This window comes from Panthera leo, chromosome C1 (genome assembly GCF_018350215.1).
Source record: "Panthera leo isolate Ple1 chromosome C1, P.leo_Ple1_pat1.1, whole genome shotgun sequence".
Taxonomy (NCBI): domain Eukaryota; kingdom Metazoa; phylum Chordata; class Mammalia; order Carnivora; family Felidae; genus Panthera; species Panthera leo.
In genome coordinates this window covers 164,161,329-164,186,966 of record NC_056686.1, presented here as the reverse complement: position 1 = coordinate 164,186,966, position 25,638 = coordinate 164,161,329, and the positions used below count along the sequence as shown (strand labels likewise).

General features: G+C 39.8%; 1 long non-coding RNA gene across 1 annotated transcript; it reads left to right on the top strand.

The window, feature by feature from the left end:
• Window positions 1–47: 47 nt before the first annotated feature.
• Window positions 48–24,525, top strand: LOC122226289. The gene is made up of 5 exons (XR_006205560.1): window positions 48–181; window positions 2,962–3,008; window positions 3,089–3,192; window positions 18,732–18,800; window positions 23,819–24,525. It is a non-coding gene; the product is annotated as an uncharacterized LOC122226289 (long non-coding RNA).
• Window positions 24,526–25,638: the final 1,113 nt, after the last annotated feature.

The window sequence follows — 25,638 nt, the reverse complement described above, 5'->3', positions numbered from 1 at the left end:
TCATCAATAAAAAATGAATTAAATAACACTGTTTTCTTTTAGCCCGGGGTGCACTGCCCAAATCACCCCTCAGAACAAACACTGCCCTTCACCCTGCTGTCCAGACTTTTGGCCCCTGACCCATCACAGACAAGTCCCTCAACAGGAATTGCCCTTGACTGAAGGCAGTTTCCTTACTGAGGTTAGTCCCCAACTCTGGAGGTGGGGAGGGTGAGGGAAGCTCACATTCAACGATGGGTGGCTAGAGAGGGTTCAAAGGTCTGGCCCCCTCACCTCCACTGGGATGACTCTGTAAGTTTATCCCAGTCACAGAGCTTCCTATAGGACCAGCTGATGCCCTGTGTGTCTTGAGGCTGCGCTTGCAAAGCAAGCACACACTAATACTATTTGTTGGGGTCACGTGGCAGGAGGCTTATGGAAATTACAGAGGACCCCTCAGCCCTGAGCCGTCTTTGAAATGGCCATGCTTGTGATATGGGAAGATATTATTTTTATAGAAATTGGGAACTGAACCAAGTTTCTTATTACCACAGCATCTGCAGGTTGTTCTTTATCGGAAGCCACCAGTCCCTTCCCAACCACCTGAAAACACTTATCTGAGGCTATTTTCATGGCGTAACTGGTCCTGGTGGTAGAGTTAGTGCTACCATTTCTACCGTCATTACCATCCTGTTCTCCCACCCCAGGGGGACGGAGCCCCAGAGTAACTGAAATGGGCCTTTCTCTGAGAGGTTGGTGATTTCTTCGGCAGCCTGCCTGGCTTGTGACATGGGAGCTTTCAGCATGGCGAGGAAGGGGAGAGGAGGGGCTGGAGGTGGCAGGTACAGATAGGTAGTCTGCCAGGAGCGGAGTTCAGAGATTTAGATCTTAGCCCGGCGTTGCTGCGTGGGCCTTGGCAAGCACTCCTCATTTTATCACACAGCACTCTACCTCCGTTTCTATAACCTCCTGCAGCCTTCCTCCCAAGCAGCGTGGGAAGACAAAAACAGCTGTGCACGTTAGCAGCTTCAGCTGTTCCCACAGCAGCGCTACGCTGCAATATCCCAGGGGTCATCAAATATTTAGGAGGATGTTGCAGACCTTTGTATCGTGGCCAGAAATGCCATGTGCTCAGGTCTGGATTCCACTGGGTTCTTGTTCGCGTTAGCAGAAACTCGTGATGAAAAGGAAATGGCTCTTTTACCAAATTGTACCGCACTATAAGATCAACTGTGTCTTCATGCTCACCAGATACAGCTACAGCTTTTCAGTTTCTTGTTAGAGAAAATAACTAAGCGAGAACAATACTGGAATCAGAGTCTGTCCCAGATGCAAAACACTTTAGAATATTTATTTCTCATTATAATCTATTCATTAAATGTCATAGCCTGGCCCTCTGGGGAGAGTCACATACTACAACCCGTACTGGAGACGAGGTTGTGTATTTAAAGTCGGCCTTGGCTGATAAACGTGGAAAACTACAAGCTGCCTGAAAATTCCCTGGTGATGGTTGATGCTGGAGAATGCAGCTGGGGATGCTGAGAAGTATGTGCTATTACAGCAAAGTGTGGTCTAAATTTCCACTAAATATTTCCTTTCATATGTGTGACTTCTTTGGGGGAGAGATATATAGCTCTTGTAATCAGGGACTAGAATACCCACTTTGGTAAAATTTGTTCTCAATTTAAAGTTGTTTTCTTTTTTTCTTAACACAGCTAAAATGGCTTTAGAGTTTTGTCTTTTTCTGGATGACTGCAAAGCCAATTTTTAGAGACCTGCATTGTAGCTTAATATTATGTCATTGGTTCAGTGTCAGCCAATGGGAAGATTAAGTGGATTTCCATATCCATAATGGCCATCTTCAGTCCAGTTCTAGTCAACATTTCCTTAATGACTGGAATGATGGAATAGGAATCTGTTCATTAATTTTGCCAATAAAAACAACTGGTGGGTGGCTTGTGTTTTAGACAGCCAGTCTTGAACTGTATTAAACAAAGAAGAAATGGATGATTAAAAACCATAGAAGTTTAGAGAGTGGTTACTAGGTAGTATTAGGGAGAACCACTAAATTGCATAGCACAAAAGGGTACCTAGTTCCTGGGACATAGGCATTGTAGGCAATGACCTGAAAGCCATAACAGACCCCAAACCATAGCAAATGGAAAATCAAGATGTATATCTTGAAATAACCAAGTTAGCGTCTACAATTCCAACACTGGGTCTTTTGACTGCTTCCTGGTTATGAAACATTTACTCTGCACTGGAGGTGGTGAAAATGGATCCCTTTGCAATTTTGATGAAGGCTGGTGTTGACTTTACAAAATCCAGATTGCAAAAAGCCCTGGTGTAATGGTTTCAGTGGGAAGAAAGGACCTAACTAGATATATGGATTTAGAGTAGAAAGCTGTCAACGCTCTCAATTGAGTCAAAAGATTCAGTTCCTGGCTCAGATTTGATTTAACTGGCTAAGTGACCTTGAACAAGTCCCCCAACATCTTGGGTCCTCTATTTCTTAGCCTGGAAATGAGGAGTTGCATTAGTACAGAGATTCTCAATCTGTGGTCCTTAGAGAGTAACGGGAGACTGAACCATTTTCAGTGCTTAGAAGACCTAAAGAAATAGTCTATTTCCTAATAAGGAGGCCATATAGACTATTATTTAATTAACCCTGATGATAGATGAAAACTTTTGAAACATGAGTACACATAGGAAAAATAATAAAAGTCTTTTTCTTGGTAATCAAAAGGCAGGAAGCATTTCAGTCTCTAAACTAAGGCTTATGATGACCCTGGTTCCCAATATAACTGAGAAACCCTGAAGACACTGCATTTGTATTGCATGAAGAGGGAGCCAGGGAAACATCTCTCGGGGGCAGGCTGGCTTTGGGTGCAAGATTAGAAGGAAGGCAGGGGGTATCACTAATACTAGCTATGTGACAGCCACTTATCTAAATGCATTATTTCATTTAATCCTCAAAACCAGGTACTGTTAATATCCCACCTTGAAGATGAGGAATCTGAAGCACAAAGGTAACACTTACTAAACTCTTTAAATGGTAGTTATTATTACTAACCATCTGGATTGTTCCCAGTGGCCATTAATCCCACAGAAATGAGAGGGGCTGGATAAAGAGAAGAAAAAAAAGGCTTCTCATCTTCAGGCTTCTTCAAGGAGAAAATTTATGGTCTCTGGACTAGAGGACCTATGTTCCAGGTAAGCCTCTGTGTGATCTTGGGTGAGTCATTTTACCTTTCTGAATCCTAATTTCACACCATACTGCAAGATTATTGGGAAGACATAGAATAATGTATCTGCAAGTGCTTTTGGAACCTAGGAGGTGATACACACGTGGGAGAATGAGGGATACCTGCCTCAGTGGAACTGCTCCCCAGTAGCATCAGTCATTCACTTAACAAACATTCATGGTATGCTCATTATGTGAAAGTAGAAGATTAGGTAACCCTTATCTCCTGTGTTGAGATGAAAAAGTGGTTAGTGGTTCTGTAGCTCTATTCCTTGCCCAGGTATTCTTGCTATGATATAATATCTTTAGATAGCAATGTGTACCAAATTTGCAGTAACCCAGTGTCCTGCAGTTAGTTCATGGTCTTAGTTGGCGAGTGTCAACATTTCCCTGCTTATACCCCATTACCTCCCAATGATGTGTGTTGTCATTGCTGCTTAGTGTTCAGCATCAATTTGTGACCTGCGGCCGATTTTATTCCATTCTTAGAGCTTATCATTCCCCTCCAGAAAATGAGATCAAATACTTCACATGACTGAGATCAAGACCAGTAAAAAGGTTTTGATGTCTCCCCGGGAGGTGGGGTGGGCAGAGTCATTTGTCTATGCAGTTTCCTGTTCGTGCACAACCACCAGACGGGTGCGGAGAGGCATGCATTCATCTTGATAGGTGGATGTTGTTTCTGGTTGTGTGATAAGAGTGGATAGGATGGGAAGGCAAACCGTTCTCAGCCTTACACATGGAGAACATGGTCTGGTTTCAAATGAAATGCCCTCAGCTTTCTGCTGTGATAAATTATATCCATATAATGTCACCATCTCTCAGGTCATAGGTGATAAACTAATCAATGCTGTCTCAGTAGTGGAAACTCTATATTGAGCTCGGAATCCAGAAGTCTCTTGCTGGAAATAGAAAACCTTATTAAGGGCTCTTTTTCTACAGTAGGCCATGGATAGCTGGTATGTCATGCCAGACTGGCATGTCCAAGATCGGCTGGAGAGCGGGCTCTGGAGATGCTGGGATGTGATCATTCAGGGACAAAAAGGTTTAGTTTTAAAAAGGAGAACTCAGAGTGCCTGGGTGGCTCAGTCGGTTAACCATCCGACTCTTGATTTCGGCTAAGGTCATGATCTCACGGTTCTTGGGTTCAAGCCCCACATAGGGCTCTGTGCTGACAGAGTGGAGCCTGCTTGGGATTCTCTGTCTCTCCCTCTCTCTCTCTACCCCTCCCCTGCTCATTCTCTCTCTCTCTCTCTCTCTCAAAATAAATAAATAAACTTAAAAAAATATAAAAAGGAGAACTGAAAATAGAGACCACAAAGATCCAATGACTTTGAACATAAGTGCCTTTAAATTGAATGTAAATGTTAAAAGAAAATACAAATAAATATTCACCATTGAGTGGTTTACAAAGAGTGAACTCTTAACTGGGTGGGTTGAGAGGGAGCTGAGAACACACAACGTGAGTATTTTTGTATTTTAACCTTTATGTTCATGATAGCATCTTGTGATTTTCTTTTAAATATATATTTTATTGCGGATCTTAAGTACTTAGCTTACTTACTAAGTAGTTAACTAGAAGTATTTCTTTTATTTTTTTGCATTTTTTATTGAAGTGTGGTTGATATATGTTATTATATTGGTTTCAGGTGTACAATATAGTGATTTCACAATTATGTACATTACAAAATACTCACCACGATAAGTATAGTTACCATTGTCACCATACAGTGTTATTATAATATTATTGATTATATTCTCCATGCTGTACTTTTCATTTTTGTGACGTATTTATTTGTAACTGGAAGTTTTTACCCCTTGATCCCCTTCACCTATTTTGCCTATCCTACCATCCTCCTGCCCTCTGGCAACCACCAGTTTGTTCTCTGTATGTATGAATCTATTCCTGTTTGTTTGTTTGTTCAGTTGTTTTTTAGAATCCACGTATAAGTGGAATCATATGGTAGTTGTCTTCTTCTTTCTGACTTATTTTACTTGACATAGTACCCTCTAGGTCCACCCATGTTGTTACAAATGACAAGACTTCATTTCTTTTTTATGGCTAAGTAGTAATACTCCATTATACATATATACCACGTCTTCTTTATCCCTTCATTTATCCGTGGACACTTAGGTTGCTTTCATATCTTGGTTATAGCAAATAATGCTAACACTTATCTTTTCAAATTAGCGTTTTTGTTTTCTTTGGGTAAAAACCTCATAGTAGGGTTATAGGATGATATGGCATTTCTATTTTTAATTTTTTGAGCAAACTCCATACTGTTTTCCACAGTGGCTGCCCCAATTTACATTCCCACCAACAGCGCATAGGGTTCATTTTTCTACATCCTTGCCAATATTTGTTATCTTCTGATTTTTTGATAATAGCAAAAATACTGCTATTGCCTATTAATATCCATGGAACTTAGAGAAACATTCTATTCTCTACTCCTTTCAATATCCATAGCATCGTGTATGTGTCCTATTATGAAACTTTAAAATTTTGTAATTATTTCCATGGTTGTCATATTTCTTAGTGGAGAATGTATCTTTTAAAAAGGTTTTTTTTTAAATGTTTATTTATGTTAGAGAGAGAGCGAGAGGGAGAGGGAGAGCACCAGAGAGAGAGGGAGACAGAATCCAAAGCAGGCTCTAGGCTCTGAGCTGTTAGCACAGAGCTCGAGGCAGGGCTTGAACTCAAGAACTGTGAGATCATGACCCCCACTGAGCTGCCCAGGGGCCGCTAGTGGAGAATGTATCTTAATGCACGTGTGAGAGTTTTGGATCTATATGAGAGACCCAATTTTGCATTATGGTTCTGACAAGATGCAGGACCTTGGGCAACTCACTTTACCTTTCCCCAAGCCTCTGTCTCTTCTGATAAAAAGTGGGTAATAATATGTATCTCCAACTCTTGAAAGAAAGAAATAATACAGTATCTGTTAAAGCACCTGGCACAGGGCCCAAAAGATATTGTTTCTTTTTTACATCTATTTTTCTTAGCTTCTTAAGTTGTAGAACCAAGTTTTGTGTTTCCTGTAATTCATCATAGAATATTTATTGGGTACTCAAAAATACTATTAAATGAGAGAATCTATTCTATGTTAATACCAAAGACATAAAAATGTCACTTTCTTGCCTTTTTAACTTACCTTTATTCTGGGGCAGTTGATTATTTTCCCTTGATAATTCTGTTTTACAACTTATATCTCTCTTCTGCACAAAGTAACATTTGATAGGTACTGCTACAGGGAGGATTAGTTGCTCGTCCAGTTATGAATCTCATTTAAGTTTATACTGCCTTGTTACTTTGGCTCAAGCCAATTCCAAATCTGTAGAGAAAGAGTAATGCTATATATATACATCCTTTAGCAAAATTGTTCTTTATGACAATTATATTCTTGATGGGAAGATAGGCAAAAATATTTGCCCAATGAATGACTAAGTTTATGCAGTAAGTTCCTGTGAGAGCCCTGTTCCATTTTCCCAGGCTTCGTTGTTCTCGGTAACCATTGTCTCTTGCCATTAACAATCTCTTTAAATGATGTATGGGGGCTGGGGAAAAAAAGGAATAGGGCATGAAAATATTCTGAAGAATTTTTTCAGAAAGAGTTAGGCTAACAGGCCAAGAACCTTGGCATTAGTTTGGCTCTTAAAGGTCTAAAGAAGAGATGCACATCAGCAAACATCATGGGTGAGAAATTAATCATAAGGCTATGTGGGAGTGCTGAGCAGCTCCAGGAACCCTCTGGGCACTTATACAGTTGCTTCGTATCCCAGTGGTAATGTCACCGGAGTTCAGCAGGACTTTCCCTAGTCTTGGGAACCTGCTTCCTTCTCAATCATCTGACATTTATCCTGCCTAAGAAGTGGGCTCTGATTGGATATGTTTGCCATTATACAACAGCTTTCCTGGAGGGCACAGTTTTCTAGAAGTTGTCCGGAGTTGTTTGGTGTCTCCAGTGTCTGCCATATTCTCTGACTTGAGAATAATCACTTTGGAAATGGGAATAGGGATTTGGGAGCCTTGTAGGTGGTTGGAGCCATGAAAAGGGAATAGTATGAACAGAGGCAAAAATTGCTGCATGGAGCATGTTTGGGGGGACATCAAACAGTTCATGTTGGTTAGTGAAGTGTTTCTCAGTTAGGGGTCTGTGAACTTCTAAGGGGCCATGAAGGTGTTGTTAGGGAAGCTGTGAGTTCTCTTTATGCATTAATATAACTTTAGTTTAATTGCAATAATAGCCCTAAAATAATGAACATAAGCATGTATTTGACCAGCGATGTGGCCACCTTATATATAATCTGCACTGAGCAGTGTATACCATATTCATGGTGGTGTGAGTTTAATTAGAACATCATGATTGAACACACAAAATTGATGTTATTTGAATTTTATTGGTTTTGTAAGATTATTTGCATTTAATTCATAAATAATTTTTGGTTTGTAGTGGTTTAAAAGCTAAGAGAATGGGGTGCCTGGGTTGCTCAGTGGGTTGAGCATCCAACTTCAGCTCAGGTCATGATCTCATGGTTTGTGAGTTTGAGCCCTGTATTGGGCTTGCAGCTGTCAGTGCGGAACCTGCTTCAGATCCTCTGTCTGTCTTTCTCTCTCTCTCTCTCTGCACCTCTCCCACTCATACACTCTCTCTCTCTCTCACACACACACACACACACACACAAAACATTAAAAAACTTAATTTAAAAAAGTAAAATCTATGAGCATAAGGAGGTTTTTTATTTTTACTTTTTACTAAGTTTTTGTTCACATTTGATAACATTGTAATGAAATGATTTAATTCAACACTGGGCACCTGAAAGAATATATTAAATGGGTCCATGTTCATTAAGAGTGCACTTATCATGATGAGCACTGGGTGATGGATGTATGGAATTGTTGAATATAGTACAATATAGTGATATTGTACACCTGAAACTAATTAACACTGTATGTTCAGTATACTGGAATTTTAAAAAGGGTCCATATTTTACTCATATTTGAGAAACAATTGGCTAGAGTAGGAGTTGGCAAACTCTGTGAAGAGTCGGATAGTAAATATTTTAGGATTTGCAGACCAAGAGGCAGAACTGAGGGCATTATATTGGTGCTTATATAATAAAAAAGCAAATTTCCAGATTAAAAAAATTTTTTTAATTAAACAAAATTTAAGTTTATTTATTTGGAGAGAGAGAGAATGAGAGAGCATGAGTGGGGTAGGGGCAGAGAGAGACAGAGGGAGAGAGAATTCCAAGCAGGCTCCACACTGTTGGTGCAGAGCCAATGTGAGGCTCAAACTCATGAACCATGAGATCATGACCTAAGCTGAAATCAAGAGTCGGATGCTTAACCTACTGAGCCACCCTCATGCCCCTCCACAGGGTTTTTTTTTTTTTTTTAATTGATGAAATACAAACACCAATGCTGTTGCTACTGCTGCTGATAATGATGGTAATAATATCTGAATACATTTTATTTTTTTTTTATTTTTTTATTTTTTGGTAATACAGGCCTACTAATGAAAAGAATGAAATTTCTCTTTTGGGGAGGATAACATCTCATTTAATTGGGGTCCAAAGTTAGTGTTCCCTGTCATCAAATAGATTATAAACATTCATCTGTAAAAACAATTGTGAGCTTGCATGTTGTACAGAAACAGCCAGCAGGCCAGATTTGACCTATGGGCCAAGTTTGTTGACATCTGAGTAAAGTATAAGGTATGTGTTGTGGGTGGAGAAATTTAGTCAACCTCTCCACACTTATTTTGTCTTCTGGAAGCTCTTCTATAAACTGGGGGCATTAAAAGTAGCAACCTTTATGGGATATTGTAAAGATTAAGTGTGATGATTCATAAGAAGTACGTTGATCCCTGTCTTATCATCATCCTTACATTTCAGAGAATATTTTATACTTACTTTGGAAAGTAATATAGGTCACTGGAGGATTTTGAACAGGAAATAAGCAACACTGGAGCTGCACTTTGGAAGAGTCATCTGGCAACAGCATGAGGGATGGATCAAGGCTGGGGCGAGGAGGACAGCGAGGACATCAAGGAGGACAGCGAGGAGGCAGCTAAAATAGCTCTCAATCCTATCATGGCTTCTTGATACTTTTATCCATGTCGGTTTTATCTACCCCAAGTGAGGGGCTGTGGGGGGAAGAAACTAATTGTGGTAGACAGAGTAATGGTTCCAAAGATGCCCTTACTGTAATCTATGAAACCTGTGAATATGTTACCTTACATGGAAAAAGAGACTTTACTGATGTGATTAAAGTTAAGTACCTTGAGATGGGGAGAATGTCCTGGATTATTAGGCCCAGTCTAGACACATGAGTCCTTAAAATCAGAGAAACTTTCCTTGCTGTAGAAAACCAGAGGTAGCAATGTGAGAAAGTCTTGGCCCACCATTGCTGGCTTTGAAGATGGAGGAAGGGGACCATGAGCCAAGGAAGGTAAGCAGCTTCTAGATGCCAGAAAAGGCAAGGAAATGCATTTTCCCTAAGAGCTCCCTAGAAAGGAATATAGTCCTGCCAATACCTTGATGTTAACCCTGTGGGATTTGTGTTGGATATCTGAACTATAGAACTATAAGATAATAAATAAATTTATGTTGTTTAAGCCACTGACTTTGTGGTAAGTTGTTATGGCAGCAATAGAAAACTAATACACCAATACTATCCAGTTACACATGATAATAAGAAAGTACAATGAAAGACAATTCCAGTAAGTCTAAATATTTTAATATAATTTATTGTCAAATTGGCTTACATACAACACCCAGTGCTCATCCCAGCAAGTGCCCTCTTCAATGCCTATCACCCATTTTCCCCTCTCCCCCTCTCCCCCACTCTCCCATCCACCCTCAGTTTGTTCTCTGTATTTAAGAGTCTCTTGTGGTTTGCCTCCCTCCCTCTCTGTTTGTAATTATTTATTTCCTCTTCCCTTCCCCCATGGTCTTCTGTTAAGTTTCTCAAGATCCACATATGAGTGAAAACACATGATATCTGTCCTTCTCTGACTGACTCAAATAAGTCTAAATATTATGTTGCATTCCAAGCACTTTCCTTCTTTTGGAACATAAAGATTATTTTTTTTATGAAGATAGTTTTTCTTGACCCCAGTGAATAAATGACAAACCAATATTTAAGAATATTTGTTTGAAAGGCACCAAATATTGGCATACATGAGATCTCAGCTTGGAAACATGTGGAGGTCTACCTAAGGTTGATTCAATAAATTCTACCAGTACTTCATGAGTACTTTATTCCAGGTGGGGCTTTCAAAAATGGTTATTTTATAGTCCCTGCTAACAAACTAGTGATCCATGAATGAATATGAGTAAGGATATGAACCAGGTATTACAAACTGAATTCCTAAATGTTCCTAGGAAGTGTGGATGGTGCTATAGCAGCTGACATTCTTGCAGATGACCCCAGTGCTTGGTCTTGAAGGATGAGCAGGAGTGATTGGAGGAGGAAAGATCCAAGGGTAGTCAAGCAGGGGTACTCAGTGCATAGTGGGATGAGTTTGCAGAGTCCTAGGCAGTCTTGGAGAGCTCTGACAATGAGCTGGCCATCTTGGAGCTTTCTCTTTCTCCTTTAGCCGTCACAGTTCTGTGGAGTTGAGTGAAAAAGAGGAGAGACGTCTGGGCAAAAGGTCTTATTCTCTAAATCTTGCATCTTGACTTAACAAGCTGCTTGGCCTGTCCCGCACTCTTTTCTTCCCACATTGGTCCATTCGACATTTAGAAAAATTGGAAAAAAACTATTATCTGTAGAATAGCAGCAAACGTGTTTTTCCCCCTGTCCTGTAGAGAGAAGGAATATTTAATTAGTCTACCTGTGGACCTAATAAACAACGGGGAGTTATCTCAAGAGGGGGGAGAATTGAGGATAGAGTAAACTGAATGATACTTATACATATTCCACAAACTGACTGACAGAGTTAGGCCCGAGATGGTGTGGAGGTATGTCAGCACTTGGGGGAAATAGGGAAATTAATGAGGCAGAGATGGAAGGACAGATCATCTGGATGGGGGATGGTGAGGGCCTTCGTTAACCTTGAAATTTGCTTCAGGGGAAGGCATGTCCTGGAGGTTTCTTACCCAAGACTGTGAATCCCAGACTTTGAGCGGTGGAGAAATTGCTAACCATGATAACTCATTCATTGTTGCATCTCTTAGCTGAATCGGTACTCATAACTCATAAAGCTGCCTCATAGCAGTTTGCACATAAGTCAGACACATAGCTCACAAGATAGCTTCTGGTGCTTTCAGGTTTCTGCAGGGTCTGGTTGGAGTCTACCTGGTTCCTGAGCAAATCCTACTTTAGTAACAACAAAATTCGATTAATCATCATCGTCGTCATCGTCATCATCATCATCGGTAGCAGCAGCAACAGACACCCAACATTTCTCAAACAAAGAATAGTTTACAAATACGTTCATGTGTGGGGAACCATTTGCTCTTCTTCAACTGCCTTCTACGGCCAGGCGGGGTATGTAAGAATGTTATCAGGACACTGAGCCACTACCTGGTGTAGATCAATGCAAACTGTGATGTCGTGTTCACTATACCCTTAAATGAAACCTATACCTGAGGAATCCTTTCTCGAGATGGGCTCAGATATTATGGATATGAGAGGAAGTCTGCTGGCCTGGAGCATGAAAACAGCAAGAATTGAAATATATAAGCAGAGAGAAGAATTCTGTACGTTAGTGTTATGTTTCTGAGTTTCTCCTGGGACGAGGGTGATTCATTATATAAACAGGGATGAGATCACATGGGCCGATCAGGATCTACAATAAATCTTGAGACAACTCTGGGAAGGGTACTCTGTGGTGTTAGCAATCAAATGTGAGGAGACCACACCATCCCCTTCTTAAGTATCAACGGCAACAAAGTGAAAGCACACAGGTGTCTGATTTGTTCTTTCTAATTCGCTATGATGACTTGGGGAAGTGTGGCTGCCAAGTGCCGGCTCCTAGTGTGCATAAAGGCAGTGATTTCATGAGAACTATCAAAAGATTAAAAAATGCAAAGACGAAGGATGACAAGAAAGATGAACTGAACTAAAGTAATTAGGTAAGTATCTGTGAGTAACAGAAGCCTCAGGATGGTTGTCCCGAGTTTTTGCTGTAAAGTACTTGTCTGCAATATTTTAAGGACTTAGTAGAATTTTATTTTAAAGCCATGACATTAGCACAGTTAAGCCAATCAATGTTTTTTAATAGCCTTTTAAAGGTGCCTTTTTAATTGTGCTCTGTGGGAGGGAAAGGCACATGGAGACTGGAAAAACATCTAAAAATGGCTTAGTCAGATCTTTCAAAACTATTTGCAAGTGCAAATTTCTGGCTTGGTTTGATTGCTGTAGAAGTGGGGTTAAAGTGCGAGATCTAAAGGGCTTATTCCCCAGCGAAAAAACAAAGACTTAGCTCTTGTGTACATTCATTCGGCTTGGCCCCAGAGCAAAAATATTTAGAATCTGCACCATTTTCCCTTTAGAGATGCAAGAGAGTTGCGGTTTCTCTTAGAGGAGAAATAGCTCTACGCGGAATTTTTCCTGCCCACATTGGGGCCCAGGAGGGCCAGAGAACACTCATGTTGCTCCTTCTAGCAGTCCTCTGACCTCCTGAATGTTTGCCAGTGATCGCTTCAGTTTTTTATAGTTAGAATGTGCCTAACATCTGGATGAATAGCAAAAAGTACTGTTAACTTTCCAACTTGCTATTTGGCGCAATGCCCACGTTATTGGCAGAACCATCATAGTTCATTCCCCTTTCTTCATAGCTTAGTTTTGTGTGATGCTTTGTTGTTTAAAAAATGCTTTCATATATATTATCCTGTTGGGAGCCCATGATAGTCATGTGATACAAGGAAGCTATTATTAGTTTCTGTTTTATAAATGTAGAAACTAAAGCTTGGAAATATGGAGAGGTCTATCCAAGGTCGGTTAAACAAATTCAACCAGCATTTCATGAGTACTGTAGAATGCTTTATATATCCCAGAGGGCTTTCAAAAATGATTATTTTATAGTTCCTGCAAACAAACTAGAAGCCACATATCTACCATATCTCACTTCTTCTCCAGTGCTATTTCTATGAAATTACATTGTCTCTTGCATGGCATGTGGACTTCTCTGAAGAATTTACTTAAAAAAATTTTTTTTAATTTTTTCGTTTATTTCCTTGAGTTTTACTGAGATATAATTGATATACAGCACTGTAAAAGTTTAGCATGTATACCATAATGACTTGACTTACATATATTGTGTAATGATTACATTAGCAAGATATAAAAAAAGAAAAAGAAAAAAATGGATTTTTCCTTGTGATGATAACTCAGAATTTACTTTCTTAATAATTTTCACATATACCATATTGATAATTATATTAAATTTATTTTATTTTTTTAATTTAAATTTTTTAAAATTTCCGTCCAAGTTAGTTAGCATATAGTGCAACAATGATTTCAGAAGTAGATTCCTTAATGCCCCTACCCATTTAGCCCACCCCCTCTCCCACAACCCCTCCAGTAAACCCTCTGAACCCTCTGTTTGTTCTTCATATTTAAGAGTCTCTTATGTTTTGTCCCCATCCCTGTTTTTATATTATTTTTGCTTCCCTTCCCTTATGTTCATCTGTTTTGTATCTTAAATTCCTCATATGAGTCAAGTCATATGATATTTGTCTTTCTCTGACTAATTTCGCTTAGCATAATACCCTCTAGTTCCACCCACATAGTTGCAAATGCAAGATTTCATTCTTTTTGATTGCCGAGTAATACTCTATTGTATATATACCACATCTTCTTTACCCATTCATCCATCGATGGACATTTGGGCTCTTCCCATACTTTGGCTATTGTTGATAGTGCTGCTATAAACATTGGGGTGCATGTGCCCCTTCGAATCAGCATTTTTGTATCCTTTAGATAAACACCTAGTAGTGCAATTGCTGGGTTGTAAGGTAGTTCTATTTTTAATTTTTTGAGGACCCTCCATACTGTTTGGAGGGAATGCAAGCTGGCTGCCCCAGTTTGCATTCCCACCAACAGTGCAAAAGGGTTCCCCTTTCTCTGCATCCTTGCCAACATCTGTTGCTTCCTGAGTTGTTAATGTTAGCCATTCTGACAGGTGTCAGGTGGTATCTCATTGTAGTTTTGATTTGTATTTCCCTGATGATGAGTGATGTTGAGCATTTTTTCATGTGTTGGATGGCCATCTGGATGTCTTCTTTGGAGAAGTGTCTATTCATGTCTTTTGCCCATTTCTTCACTGGATGATTTGTTTTTTGGGCGTTGAGTTTGATAAGTTCTTTATAGATTTTGGATACTAGCTCTTTATCTGATATGTTGTTTGCAAATATCTTCTCTCATTCTGTCGTTTGCCTTTTAGTTTTGCTGATTGTTTCCTTCGCTGTGCAGAAGTTTTTATTTTGATGAGGTCCCAATAGTTCATTTTTGCTTTTGTTTCCCTTGCCTCCAGACACGTGTTGAGTAAGAAGTTGCTGCGGCTAATGTCAAAGAGGTTTTTGCCTGCTTTCTCTGCAAGGGTTTTTTTGATGGCTTCCTGTTTTACAGTTAGGTCTTTCATCCATTTTGAGTTTATTTTTGTGTATGGTGTACAAAAGTGGTCCGGGTTATTTTTCTGCATGTCACTGTCCAGTTTTCCCAGTACCACTTGCTGAAGAGACTGTCTTTATTCCATTGGATATTCTTTCCTGCTTTGTCAAAGATTAGTTGGCCATACATTTGTGTGTCCATTTCTGGGCTCTCTATTCTGCTCCATTGATTTGAGTGTCTGTTTTTGTGCCAGTACCATACTGTCTTGATGATTACAGCTTTGTAATACAGCTTGAAGTCTGACTTCTTTAAAATTTTTCAATCCAAGTATTTGTTGATTTGGAGTTGCGACATAATGACAGAGTGTGGTATAGATAATTTGGGGAAATGAATTAACCAATAGAAAAGATTATCTGGTCTTGCTTTTTTTTTTTTTGGATTAGTTTTAGAAAGAAGAGTGATTTGGGGTATTTGTTTTTCTGTGCATTTCACTGCAGTGTTCATCACAGTACTACGTGCTGCTGCATTGACCCGCTATGATCAGTTCCAACAAGAGGCCACGAATATACGTACAAAATGGAAGAAACTGAACAAGGTGGAGAGATGGGTTGGAGAAGAGGGGAAGTGCCTCTGGGCCACCATGGCTATCTGTGACCAGGCAGGCACTACACCAGTACATTTTAATGCCTTTGTATTTGGCCTTACACTTGGCTAGTCCTATTAGTAAGTGACATGCTTGATGGTTTGTTGTTTTCCTTAATTTCCTAAAGAAAAGGTCTCTGAAAACTCTAAACTTTTCTGAGTGAAACTAAAAGAAACAGTCCCCTCACTCCCCCATCACACTCCCACCCACCCGCCCTGCCTGCATTTCTCAGTTTTGACTGAGGGTCCTGGATGAAAAGTTTGTATGACGCAGAAAGTAGGGGGATTATCAGGGATGGTGCTGTATTGAAACCAAGGAAAGGATGTATTCTAGGGCAGAACAATGTGGAGTAGTCTCACAGAGCTGAATTGGCACACTAGCTCTGCTGTGAGATCCTGAAGCACTTAAACCTTGTGAGACTCATTTTCCTTACAGTAACATTGATCTAATTATGCCTATTTTAATTGGCTGTTTAAAGGTTTACATGAAATAACATATCTGTGAAGGGTCAAGAGGACTGTGTGGTATACAGCAGGTACTCAGTCATGGTAGCAGCTACTTCTACTACTCTTGTCACCCGCACTGCCACTAGAGCCATCAGGTTGGAGAAAGCAAGAAACCAGGTTAGCTCTTGTCTGCCACTTTTCCATTCTCTTGGATCCTATTATTGGGGATAGAAAGGGCAAGAGTTCTCTCAACAAAACCAGTTAGAAACCCATGACTCCATTGTTTTAGCTAAAGAAGTCAGTCCTGCAAAGATTTTACCAATAGTATTTTAAAACTGCTTTGGTCTGGGAGGCTACACCAGGCACTAGAATTCTGATTCTAGGTATGTTCCCAACTGCAATTCAACTGTTCAGCCACTGTGATGACATGTCTTAGTTTTCTGAACTTCAGTTTGCCTTTTGCTAAATGAGACTGGAACTAGATCTCAATCCAATCAAATTGGTAGAAATGTTTGAATTACAAAGGCCAAATAGCAAAGGATTTCTTGTGTATTTCTTCTGCTCTCTTGTCTCCCACTTTTGCCACAAACACACACATTCCATCGCTCTTTTTACAATAAAGGTTTTGATACAATGAAGACACAATTGGGGAGCCCATGCGTCCATTTGTTCACTTACTCAAGGACCCTTTCTGAGCACTTATTACACGTCAGGCATTGACCTATTTAGGGAAGTGCTTGGGCTCCCCCAGGCATTGTAATGGAGGGTGCATGAATCACAGCTTCATATATGATCTGGCAGCATAAGAACTTTGTAAGTGGAAACAGTGGGTCAGGAAGCAAGGAGGCAAAGTCAGTCTCTGCACAATGAGAGACTGAGCTTGGAATGGTGCACTGTGATCTGGGAACCTCATTATTAGCAAGTTGGAGACACACTGGAGAGTGTTCAGAGAAAAGCCACAAGGATGATAAACGGGCGGAAAGACTGATTTATGAAGACTTACACAACAAAATATGTATTCTTGGATCAACAAAGACTTCAGAAGAAAGTGATCACTATCAACAACTCTCTGAAGGTTGTGAATTCCCCAGAGGCACCCCAGAGGTGTTTGCCTGATATGTGAAATGTGACAAGGAATCAGAAGATGGCAAATTTAACCTGTGGATCAGGGAAAAACGAGAAATATAAATCTATCCAGGCCTTATTGATGGGAAGTAGCTTCCAAGGGCAATATCCTTAATCTGTTTTATCTCCTATATACATTTATGCAGTTGTAATTATGCAAATCATTTGTTGTTTCTTTATGTTCAGGGGTTTTATGTGTGTTTCCTATTTACACACACCTTCCCTGAAGATGTCAAGAATGAAATATTTGATTTTTTTTTTTTGTAACCTTCCACTTCAAAGGCTTAAAGATAAAAGCAGTTGAGTTATGGACAAATTGTTTTTTTAAACCAAAGTTTGCATGCTTAACCTTTGTTGAAAGTCGTTGTCATAATGTGAATTTTATTCCTATGAAAAGCCAGATGGGTGACTCTTTACAAAACTATCCCTCAGTGACCTGATCAACAGTTTTACGCACACGCACACACACACACACACACACACGCATACACATGATACACCATAAAGCTTTCAAAGGATATAAAATCAATTTAAGGGCAGAATCCAATCCCATGCAATTTTATGTATTCGGGACTCCTGTGAGCACAGCAATTTTAGCTATGGGATAGAGGTGCAATACTTCAAGAAAACAGCCCAAGTGAGACCTGGACCTAAGGTTTGGGCCACAGAAACCCTCTAAAGAGCTGGGTCCTATGGACTGGCAGGGCTATTTGCTCTCAGCATTGCTCACGTCAGTGTCAGGACATGGAACTGGGTCCAATAGAAGACTAACATTACATCTATTAAAATACTTTTTGGTCTCACAACCCTGGTTTCCACTGATGATCCAACTGGTTCCTGGGTGGTGAGTCTATGTCTGGATCAGGGCTGGGGTCGAGCACACAGCCAAGCTAAAACTGTGGGCTTGGTCCATCTCCCTGGCCACCACAGTGGTTGGCTCAGGGGCAGGCCTGCGACCTGAGCTGGGACTCAAGGACATTTTCTAAGATGGTACAGCCCAGATCTTCTCTTCATGGCCAGGGCAGCATGAAGATATGAAAGCTGGAACTGCTGGGGTAAATTTTGCTGTCGTGATGGGGGCCGGCCCGAGAAGGAGGCCTGTGCACGGACCCATGCAAAGCCAGAGGAAAATCACGGGGGTAGAGCCAGAGTCCTGCTGACAAAATCCTATCTGGCTGCCTATATCTGCTCTTTTCAGTTATTAGCATTAATAAATGCCCTTTCATTGTTAACTGCTTTTGACCTGGGCTTTGGTGCCTTGTGGCATAAAGAATCCCAATTACTATTTGAATAAGGGACCAGGTTGTATGGTAGAGGTCATGATTTCTAAGTGTGGAGGAGAGAAGGTCCATGTGAGCTGGGAGATAGTTACAGCCGTCGTTGCAGGGTGGGGAGGAGGGAATAGAAGGCAGGAGGTAACTAACAGTTGAGTGTCTCCTAGGTTCCAGACATTGGGACTAGTCCTCACAGTCCACACCCACAACCAAACTGTTCTTTTTGTCTCCTTATCCTATTTTGTAAGTGAGAAAACTAAGGCTTGGACTAGTGGAGCAACTTGTTCCAGTCAAGTGGGGGAGACATAAAGATTTGATGAACCTGTGCTCTTCTCACGGCTCCTCACTCTTTCAAGCCTACAGCTTGGGTTCCGGATACCTGTGTGTCAGTCCCAGTTCTAGGTGTTCAGCCTTGGACAAGTCACCCATGTTCTCTGTGCCTTCGTTTCCTCCCACGTAGCATGGTGATGATGATGCCCGCCTCTCAGAAGCATTCTGGAGCTTCATGTGTGGGAAGCCCTTGTGAGAGGTGAGTGTGAGGCATTATTCTTACTGGGGAAAGCTTCAGGGAGGAAATAACACCTAGCCTGGGGACAGTAGTAGGGGTGGGTTTCTGTGGGGAGTTAGCAGGGGAAGGATGAACCGAACAGATCGGCTGAGGCAAAGGCGTGGAACACAACTGAACTTTGGTCATTTGTGCAAAAGAAAAGAAACCACGCCAGCAGCTCCTGATGTGAAGCTTTGGGGAATAAGTTCCAGGGCAGTGTTTCTTTATTTGTTTGTTTATTTGTTCATTTATCTTTCCAGTTATTCAAGGAGAAATATACTCTCATAACTCCATTAACTTTCTTCCTCTTGCCTAAGTGCTAGTAGTCTACTGAAGTCACTCAATATGTGTAATTTCCCTAGCTTCTGTATCCCATGTGGCTTTCCTTCTCTCCTTGACACTTTCATCCTTATTTAATTATATAGATATTTATATATCAATAAATATTAATAAATATATCTCATTATGTGTATTTGTACATAAACATATATTTAATTAAAAATAAAAAAATATTTTAACCTTTTGATCTCCTTCACTGATTTCTCTTACCTCCCATCTCTGACAACCATCAATTTTTTTTTTCTGTGAGTTTATTTATTTTTATTTTTTTATATTCCACATCTAGTGGAGATCATACAGTATTGGTCTTTGTCTGACTTATTTAACTTAGCATAATGCCCTTAAGATCCATGCATGTTGTCACAAATGGCAAGATTTCATTCTTTTTTAATGGCTGAATAATATTTCATTGTGTGTGCATATATATACACACACACATAACATATATACCCATATGTATATATACACACATATATACATATATACTATATATACATACTATATATACATACATGTGTGTAGATAGACATATATGTCTATAGATAGATACACATTAAATTTTCCTTATCCATTCATCCTTTGATGGCCACTTAGGTTGTTACATATCTTGGCTATTGTAAATAATGCTGCAGTGAACATGGGGCTGTGTATATCTTTTCAAGTTAGTGTTTTCATTTTCTCCAGATAAATGCCCAGAAGTGGAATTGCTGGATCACATGGTAGTTGTATTTTTAATATTTTGAGGAACTTCCATACTGTTTACCATTGTGACTATGCTAATTTACATTCTCACCAACAGTACACAAAGGTTCCCTTTTTTCCACATTCTTGCCAACACTTGTTATCGCTTGTCTTTTTGATTCTAACTGGTGTGAGGTGACATCTTATTATGGTTTTGATTTGCATTTCCCTGATGACTGACGATGTTGAGCATCTTTTCATGTGTCTGTTGGCCTTCTGTATGTCTCCTTTGGAAAAATGTCTAATCAGATCTTATGCTCATTTAAAAAAATTTTTTTTAACATATATTTATTTTTGAGAGAGAGAGAGAGAGAGAGAGAGCGAGAGAGCACATGCAGGGGAGAAGGAGAGAGAGAGGGAAACACAGAATCCCAAGCAGGCTCTAGGCTCTGAGCTGTCATCACAGAGCATGATGCAGGGCTCAAGCTCACAAACCATGAGATCATGACCTGAGCTGAAGTCGGATGCTTAACCGACTGAACCACCCAGGCACCCCTCTTCTGCTCATTTTTAAATTGCATTGTTTGTTTTTTGCTATTGAGATGTATGAGTTCTTTAGATATTTTGGATATTAACCCCTTACCAGATATATGACTTGGAGATAATTTCTCCCATTTAATAGGTTGCCTTTTTATTTTGTTGGTGGTTTCTTTTGCTGTGCAGAAACTTTTTTGTTTGATGTAGTCTCACTATTTACTCTTGCTTTTGTTGCTTCGACTTTTGGTGTCAGATTAAAAAAATCATCTTCAAGACCTATGTCAAGGAGCTTCTGCCTATGTTTTTTTCTGGGAGTTTATGGTTTCAGGTCTTACATTCAAGTCTTTAATCCATTTTGAGTTAACTCTTTTGTGCGTATGTTATAAGATAGTAATTGGTTTCATTCTTTTGTCTATGGCCGTCCAGTTTTCTCAACACCATTTATTGAAGAGACTGTATTTCCCCATTGTGTATTCTTGGCTCCTTTGTTGTAAATTAATTGACCATGTATGCATGAGTTTATTTCTGGGCTCTCTATACTGCTCCATTGATCTAAGTGTCTGTTATGCCAATATCATAATGTTTTAATTATTATAGCTCTGTAATAGGATTTGAAATAAGGGAACATGATGCCTGAAGCTTTCTTCTTTCTCAAGGCTGCTTTGGTTATTCAGGGTCTTTATCTTTATCTCATATGTACTATATATTTTTATATTTTATTTATTTAAATTAAAAAAAATGTTTATTTACTTTTGAGAGAGAGACAGAGTGCAAGCAGGGGAGGGGCAGGGAGAGAGGAAGACACAGAATCCAAAGCAGGCTCCAGGCTCTGAGCTGTCAGCACAGCTGACATGAACCATGAGATCATGACCTGAACCAGAGTCAAACACTTAACTGACCGAGCCACCCAGGCGTCCCTATATTTTATTTATTTAGTTTGTCCCTCTGTTTCTTCCATTGGACTATAAGCTCCCCAAGGGCAAGGATTCCCCCTACCCCAACCCATTTTGTTTGCAGTTATATCCCAGTACCTTGAACAGTGTCTGGCACATAGTAGATATGCAATAAATATTTGTTGAATCAAAGAACCATTTTTATATCTATCCTATCTGTGGTGGGCCATACATGGATATCATCTGAAAGAGAATCCTCCTTTCCACTGATCTTCTCACACAAAGAGTTTAAGAATTGTCAAGAAACATTTCTCTCCTCATCCTGTCAGTCCATCTAGCTCCATCTTAGAAGAGGATGCGTCTCCTTTTTATGGATCCTCTTTCACTTCTCCTCACAATCCCATTGACCTATTTCTAACCCTCTGTCTTTTCCTGCCCGGGTGCTTTCATCTTGGAGGGTTTCTATCAGTGTTTTTGAGGTCCTGTCCTTCTATCTTTCAAAGTCTTCAGAGTGTCACATCTACAAGACAAACTTTCCCCCCTGCTAATGCTGATCTTCTTCTCTTGGAGCCTAACTTTGATGTACCAACGTATTCTCAAAGTCTCTTTTTCTTGGCTCCTTTCAAAGGCAACTTCCTTTCAAGGAGAGGATGAAGAAGACCAGGAAAGAAGGGACAAAATGAAAAAAAGAACACTTCACCCTGTCTTACATGTATTCCCAATTCCTTAATTAAGAGAGGAGATAAAAATTGAACTCTTGATTTGTCTTAATTGGGCTGAGAAAGCATATCTGGCAACAGACCTATTATTGGAATCACTAATTTTATTTCTCTCACTTTTACCTTCCTTTTGATTTAATGATACCTATACTAAATAATGGACAGAGATACACTGGAATATTTCTACTGGTGCAATGGCTAAAATATTACATCAAACAAACAAAATACCTATTTATATCTACTCTGCTCATATTTCTTATACTAGGTAAAACCTTGTTAATTTTACTGATTTATTTTTACTAGGTGACTCACAGGTTCGCATCAAGTCTTTTTTAATTAAAATATCTATTTTGGGCAAATGAAAACATACAATCAAGAAGGTGGTCTTAATTGAAGAATAGCTGAAAGTAAATCAGTAAAGCAGCAAACTCACTGTTTTGTGTATTTATTTATTCCAATCCCTTACAATTTCAGTTGGAAATTTCAAAGAACCATAGAGTAAGAGATGGGCAATGCTATTAAGTCACAGTATCTATTCTTTGCCAGGATTCTCTCTTTTTTTAAAAAAATATAATTTATTGTGAAGTTAGCTAGCATGCAGTGTGTACAGTGTGCTGTTGGTTTCGGGAGTAGATTCCCGTGATCCATTGCTTTCATACAACACCCAGTGCTCATCCCAACAGGTGCTCTCCTCAATGCCCATCACCCATTTTCCCCTCTCCTCCCCCTCCAATCAACCCTCAGTTTGTTCTCTGTATTTAAGAGTCTCTTATGGTTTGCCTCCCTTTCTGTTTGTAACTATTTTTTCCCCTTCCCTTCTCCTATGGTCTTCTGTTAAATTTCTCAAATTCTACATGAGTGAAAACATATGATATCTGTCTTTCTCTGACTGACTTATTTCACTTAGCGTAATACCCTCCAGTTCCATCCACATTGTTGCAAATGGCAAGATTTCATTCTTTCTCATTGCCAAGTAGTATTCCATTGTATATATAAACCACATCTTTATCCATTCATCAGTTGATGAACATGGGCTCTTTCCATAATTTGGCTATTGTTGATAGCATGCAGCTCCTGTCTTGATGCCTTTTCTGCTCTGGATAAAGTTAACAGATAGTTCCTATGTGGCATTTAGGCTAGATCCTTCCATGTGGGAGTGGAAAAACACCCATTTCTAGGCATCTGCTTTGTGGCCAAGGTGTTCTGACTTGGCGATTCTTCCTGGGGGCCAAGGTTGCCGGTGTGGTTTCAGGGTTCCCTTGGTGAAAGAGAGCCTGGTGTCACGCTTTGGTCAGCAATAAACCACCATGTGATAAACAAGGTGATGTGATGATTCTGTTCACTCCTTGGTGCTGCCAAACCTGGGGCAAATCTCACCAGTGCAGGCTTCCTGGAAGACATTTAGTGTTTCCTGCTTCTGGCTGGAAACCCGGAGGATGCCAACAATGAAAAATAACAGGGTGAAGAGACGTGCTCAGTTGACATGTGATGGTGATTTTAGGAGAAGATATTTCATCTGGGGGTTGATTTTGGTTTTAAATTGACCATTAATCTTGCTTTATGACTTTTAGAAAGAAAAGGGATATTTTTCGATCATATTTTTATTCATGTGTGCTTCATGCCATTGTATTGATTTCCAGTTGGAAGTTTAATTGTTAAGGATATCCTTTCTTTCCTATTTGCCACATTGTGCCAGTATTAATTCTTAAACTTCAGGAAAAGATGTCTGTAAAAGCAGAAGACTGAACTCAGATGCAAAGCAGGGTCTTTGAAGATCAACTGGAGTACAGAGTTTAAAATGCTAATTTAATTATTATTATTTGTATTTCAGGAGAATCAAATGCCAAGCAGCAAAGGCCAAGAAGGTCAAAGTGATATATTCAAGTTCAAAAAGCGGGAGGCTGCAAGAATGGTGGGGTCATGGTGCTTTCAGGCAGAGAAATACCAACGAGCCCGATGTTTTATTTGTTTGTTTGCTTTTGTTTTGTTTTGTTTTGTTTTGTTTTGTTTTGCTTTGAGTAACAAGTCAACCAAAAATGTGGTGGTTTACAACAAAAATAGTTATTATTTCACAGTTTCAATGGGTCAGGAATGTGGGCTTGCCTTAGCTGGGTCCTGTTTTAGGGACTCTCCCAGGCTGTAGTAAAGGTGTGGTACAGGTACCTCAAGTCTCAAGTGCAAAAGGATCTGCCTCCAAGCTCACTCATGTGGGTGTTGGTAAGATTCAGTTCCTCATAGGTGGCTGCATTGAGGACCTCAGTTCCTTGCTGGCTGTTGGCCGGAGGCCCTTTCTGAGTTCCTTGTCCCATGGGCCTCTCCATAGGGCAGCTCACAACATGGCAGCTGGTTTCTATAAGAGAGAGCAAGCAAGAGTGAGCAAGATGGAAGCTGCAATCTTTTAAAACCTAATTTCAGAAGTGACATCCTATCCCTTTTGTTTGTTGAAAGCAAGGCACTTGATCCAGCTCACACTCAAGGGGAGGGACATACACAGGGTTCTGGAATATCGGAAGGTAAGGATCATTGCCGCCATCTTAGAATTCTGCCCTATACTTAGCATATGCTACATAATAATGAAAAATAAAGAAGAGTACAATTCCAATGGGATATTTGAGAAATTATGTTTAGGTATATTTTATCTATTTGCATATTTATATTTTTGTGTCAATATGTGCATACAAAGTATACAATGTGATCATATACTTAGGTAGAGCCAGCCAGGTTTTCTTTTTTTTTTAATTTTATTTTTTCTTTTTTAAAATTTACATCCAAATTAGTTAGCATATAGTGAAACAATGATTTCAGAAGTAGATTCCTTAATGCCCCTTACCCATTTAGCCCATCCCCCCTCCCACAACCCCTCCTGTAACCCTCAGTTTGTTCTCCATACTTATGAGTCTCTTCTGTTTTGTCCCCCTCCCTGTTTTTATATTATTTTTGTTTCCCTTCCCTTATGTTCATCTGTTCTGTGTCTTAAAGTCCTCATATGAGTGAAGTCATATGGTTTTTGTCTTTCTCTGACTAATTTCACTGAGCATAATACCTCCAGTTCCATTCATGTAGTTGCAAATGGCAAGATTTCATTCTTTTTGATTGCCGCCTAATACTCCATTGTACATATATACTACATCTTCTTTATACATTCATCCATCAATGGCCATTTGTGCTCTTTCCATACTTTGGCTACTGTTGATAGTGCTGCTATAAACATGGGGGTGCATGTGTCCCTGCGAAACAGCACACCTGTATCCTGTGGATAAATGCCTAGTAGTGCAATTGCTGGGTCGTAGGGTAGTTTATTTTTAGCTTTTTGAGGAACCTCCATACTGTTTTCCAGAGTGGCTGCACCAGCTTGCATTCCCTACAACAATGCAAAAGTGATCCTCTTTCTTCGCAACCTTGCTAACATCTATTGTTGCCTGAGTTGTTAATGTTAGCCATTCTGACAGGTGTGAGATGGTATCTCATTGTGGTTTTGATTTGTATCTCCCTGATGATGAGTGATGTTGAGCATTTTTTCATGTGTTGGCCATCTGGATGTCTTCTTTGGAGAAGTGTCTATTCATGTCTTTTGCCCATTTCTTCACTGGTTGGTTTGTTTTTTGGGTGTTGAGTTTGATCAGTTCTTTATAGATTTTGGATACTAACCCT